We start from the raw sequence: 5,448 nt of genomic DNA on the forward strand, positions 1-5,448 counted from the left end.
ACTAATAAGTTCTTATGGTTTAGTTTGGGGTCAAAATAGGGTTAAGTGGTTGAAAGAAAGCTTGGTTTCAAGCTTTCATGGAGTTCTTCAATGGAGAGGAAGAAAGAGGAGCCGGCACACTTGGGTTGAGGAAGATAAAAAAGATTTTTCTTTTCTTTTTAATGTATTTTTAAGTCTTTAAAATTTTTTTTAACTTGGTCAATATTTATAGGTAAAAATAAAATTATTTATAATGTCATAATAGTGATGTAAGCATGATGTAACTAAACTTTCTTTTTTTCTTTTTCTTTTACATTTATTTTTCCACTAGTTCTTTAATTTAATTCTTGATCCCGAAATTTTCTTTTCTCCGATTTTATTTGACAGTCAGGTCAAGAGTCAACTCTAGGGGTGAATTGACCAAATTGCCCCTCGCTGGTTCAATCCAGTTTGCATGTTATTCGATATTTCTTATGGATCCCTGACCTAATTATTTGACCTGCTTAACAATTCTTTTCTGTGATTTTCTCTTTTCCACTGTGTTCACAATGGTCATAAGGACTGCGGCATCACATTTTTGGATACGAAATTTGAGTTTAGACTGACCTCGCAGTCATTTCCGGAGAAGGTCACCCATCGCTGTGACTCCCGGCTCATTTAACTTCTTGTGTTCTGTTTTTCTTATTTATACTTAACTATTTGGCGATTACTAATTATTTGTGTTCAGGGCTTATCTAGGTGTCTTAGATGTGGTTTTAATTCTCTTAATTATCCGGACCGACACCGATCACTGGAACAGTGAAATATACCAGGCTATGCAAATAGGGGTATTACAATTCTCTCCTCCTTAAAATAAATTTCGTTTGGAAATTTTACCTGGTATCCATCTCTGAACAGCTGTGGGTGCTGTCTCCTTATGTCCTCCTCTCGTTCCCAAGTACCCTCCTGGCCTGAATGATGGTTCCAGAGCACTTTCACTAACAGTATTTGCTTGTTTCGTAGCTGCTTCACCTCACAAATTAGAATCTCTATGGGTTCTTCCTCATATGTGAGGTCTGGATTCACTTTAATCTCTTTTACTGGTAGTACATGAGATGGGTCTGATCAATACCTCCTCAACATTGATACATGGAAGATGTTATGTATCTTCTCCAACTCCAAAGGTAGTGCCAAACGATATGCCAAAGGACCCACTCTCTCTAGAACCTCATAAGGCCCACTGAAATGAGGACTCAGTTTCCTCTTCCTACCAAATCTCATAATTTTCTTCCAAGGGGAAACCTTGAGGAATACTTTGTCACCCACTGCATATTCAATATCCCTTCTCTTTAGATCAATATAGGACTTCTGACGGTCTGATGCAGTCTTAAGTCGATCTCTGGCCAATCTGATTTTCTCTTCGGTTTATTAAAAAATTTCTAGCCCAATCATCTTTCGTTCACCCACGTCATCCCAACACAATGGGGTTCTACATTTTCTGCCATACAAAGCTTCATATGGAGGCATCCTAATGCTTGATTGGTAACTATTGTTGTAAGCAAACTCAATCAAAGGCAAGTGTGTGTCCCAGCTGCCCTCAAACTCAATCACACAAGCCCATAGCATGTCCTCCAAGATCTGAATTATCCTATCACACTAGCCATCTGTCTGTGAGTGGAATGCCGTGCTAAAGTTCAATCTAGTTCCTAGGGCTCTCTAAAGACTACCCTAGAATCTAGAAGTGAACCTAGGATCTCTGTCTGATATGATGGGCATTGGCACTCCATGTAGTCTTACTATCTCATCAATGTACAATTTGGTCAATCTTTCTAAACTATAGTCCATCCAGACAGGCAGAAAATGAGCAGACTTGGTCAGTCTGTCAACTATAACCCATACTACATCATGACTCTTCTGTGTCCTCGGAAGTCCCATCACAAAATCCATAGTTATTCTCTCCCATTTCCATTCCAGTACTGGTAATGGATGTAATAAACTAGCTGGCACTTGATGTTCTGCCTTCACTTGCTGACAAGTTAGGCATTTGGAAACAAATTCTGCCACATCTCTTTTCATACCCATCCACTAGTAGTGCTCTTTCAGTCCTCTGTACATTTTCGTGCCACTCGGGTGTATAGCAAAAGGAGACTCATGTGCTTCTTTTAAAATGATCTGTCTCAAGTCAACGTCATTAGGAATGCACATTCTACCCTGGTGAAGCAGTAGATCGTCTTCTCTTACTGAGAATTCTGGTTTCTTGCCCTGTCTGACTTCTTCTAATAGCTTTTGATATTTCTCATCATTCTGTGCAGCCATTTTGGTCTTATCAATCAACACTGGCTGTACATGCCATGCAACTACTGTCTGCCCTCATCATTAATTTCTAAGCTTGCATGCAATACTCTCAACTCAAGTACCATAGACAAAGGAGAAATTCGTAGACTCGCCATAGTCTTGCGATTTAAGGTGTCAGCCACCACATTAGCTTTCCTTAGCTGATAGTCTATCAGACAATCATAGTCTTTCATCAGCTTTAACCATCTCTTCTGTCTCAAATTGAACTCCTTCTGGTTGCCCAGATACTTCAAACTCTTATGATCTGTGTAGATGTAGCACTTCTCCCCATACAAATAGTGTCTCCAGATCTTAAGAGCGAACACAATAGCTGCAAGCTCCAAGTAATGTGTTGGATAGTTCCTCTCATGCGATTTCAGCTAGCGTGATGCATAGGCAATGACATTCCATTCTTGCATCAGTACATAGCCTAACCCATTGTGAAAAACATCACTATAAACTATGTATTCTTTACTCGGGGTAGGTAAAGTAAGGACTGGAGCTTCAGTCAAACATTTCTTCAACTCATCAAAACTCTGTTGGCATTTATCCGTCCACTGAAATTTCACATCTTTTCGAAGTAGCTTAGTCAATGGAGATGCCAACATGGAGAACCCCTTCACAAATCGGCTGTAGTATCCAGCTAAACCCAGAAAACTGTGAATCTCCGCAATATTTTTGGGTGGTCTCCAATTAAGGATAACTTCTATCTTACATGGATCTACCTTGATGCCCTCTACCGATACTACGTGCCCCAAGAAGGATATTTCCTTCAGCCAAAATTCACACGTCGATAATTTGGGGTATAGCTGTTTCTCCCTCAAAGTCTGCAGTATAATCCTCAAATGTCTATCATGCTCTTCTGCACTCCTCGAGTAGACCAATATATCATCTATGAATACCACAACAAACTGGTCGAGGTATGGTATGAAGATAGTGTTCATCAGATCCATAAAAGCAGTCGGAGCATTAGTTAACCCGAATGGCATGACCAAGAACTCATAATGGCCATAGCGGGTTGTAAAGGCAATTTTAGGAATACTCTGCTATTGTACTTTCAGCTGATAATAACCTAATGTCAGGTCAATTTTGGAGAACACAGCTGCACCCCTCAACTGATCAAACAAGTCATCAATGCGGGGCAATGGATATCTATTCTTTATTGTCACGTTATTCAACTGCCAGTAGTCAACACATAAATGGAAAGTGCCATCTTTCTTCTTAACAAACAACACTGGCACTCCACAAGGTGACACACTAGGGCGGATAAAGCCCTTATCAAGCAGCTCTTGCAACTACACTTTCAATTCTTTTAATTCTGCTGATGCCATTCTATATGGTGTTATCGAGATTGGATCCACACCAGGCATAACATCAATCTCAAACTGCACTTCTCTTTTTGGAGGTAATCTTGGCAACTCATTAAGGAACACATCCAGAAAGTTACATATAGTAGAGATGTCCCTCAGTGCTGGACTCCCCACTTGGGTGTCTATCACATGTGCCAAGTATGCTTCACACCCCTTTCTGATCATCCTTCTGGCTAGTGTAGCCGAAATGATGTTTGATGACAATAACTGCCTCTCCCCATGTATTACCACATCACCGTACAGAGGGAGACCAAAAGTGACTGTCTTCAGTCTACAGCCAATCATGACGTGATGCCTGGCTAACCAATCCATGCCCAAGATGATATCATAATCTCTGAAGGGCATTTCAATCAAATATGACAGAAAAGCATGTCCTTGGATCACCAAAGGACAATCTCTAAACATTCTATTGACCCGGACCTCTTGTCCTAATAGACTAGTTACTAACACTTCAAAATCTATTTTGGGACACGGAATTGCAAGGGAACTAATTATGCTAACACTAACATATAGTGGTTGCCAATAATAAAATAAAAAGAACTAAAAAGAAAATAAATATGCAGTGTATATGCTAATTTCTCATGTAGACAATTTATTGTAATATTATTTATATGGCATTGTTTATATTAGTTATTTACGTAAATTTATCTATTTCCATTTTGGTTGCCCAAGTAACCTATACTGGATGACTGGACTGGATAAACGGTAAACTGGCACTGGGTACCAAGTACCTCAGGCCGTCACACCATCGGTCACAATGTGTCTCTCGGTGTGCAATATAATAGCTAATAAGCTGTAATAAACGTTGAGCACAAGGCCAAGTATCACACTGATAACTAAAAGCCATAAAATCATAGAATGGCATAATGCTATGTGCAGTACTGCTAACTGAACCCGATTGGCATGCCAACCTATCCAAACCAATCTTACTAGGTGTACTAGGGCACATTATAAAGTTATTTCTTGAATATTTGTACTTAACATGTAAGGTTAATATTCATTTGGTCATTTAAGTCAAAATATTGACTTTCTCATATATAATGGTTACATGAGTTTTAATCACATAGATTTATCACATTTTGGTTCCTAAAAGTGTTGGCATTAGTTGCCAATCATTGCTTCTAACCAATGGAGAATAAATCAGAAATTTTAATTTTGGGTGCTAGAGTTCACTGTTCTATTAGGCTATTTTAAAGTGAGAATTTGGCCAAATGTTCTTCATCAAAGTTGTTCCTTATTGTGTCTAGTTACATTTCACTTTTTGAATCACCCCATTTGGAGTTTTCTAGCTCAATTTATGGCTATTTCACCATAACTGGTCGGATTGCCTTTACCCAGAATTTCTAGGCAATTTTGGTTCTGCCAGATTTGGTAGTTCAACATTGGCTAGCAATTTCATTTAGTTAAGTCTACAATTTGAGTTTGTGTTCTACTTGAAAGTTGTTCTAATTTGCTTAAGCTTTCCATTGATATAAATTTCAGGTCAATTGGACCTTTCTACACTGAGTTATGACTAAATGAATGAACACTGTTCATTTGGTCATTTTGCTCAGGCAGATTGGTGCTACCCGGATTTGGTCAATTTTTAAGGCATCATAAGTTTGTTTTTTGGATAGGTTTCCTTCATCAAAGTTGTGCCATTATGTGTCTAATTTCATATCCAATTGGCTTTGCACCAATTGAACCTATACAACTTAAGTTATAGCTGCCCAAACTTGCTGGACTCACATCTAGACCTGCAGGGCACTCAAGGCAGCACACCTAACCTCAAATCCAAAGCTACAAT

This window comes from Hevea brasiliensis, chromosome 8, assembly GCF_030052815.1.
Source record: "Hevea brasiliensis isolate MT/VB/25A 57/8 chromosome 8, ASM3005281v1, whole genome shotgun sequence".
Classification (NCBI taxonomy): domain Eukaryota; kingdom Viridiplantae; phylum Streptophyta; class Magnoliopsida; order Malpighiales; family Euphorbiaceae; genus Hevea; species Hevea brasiliensis.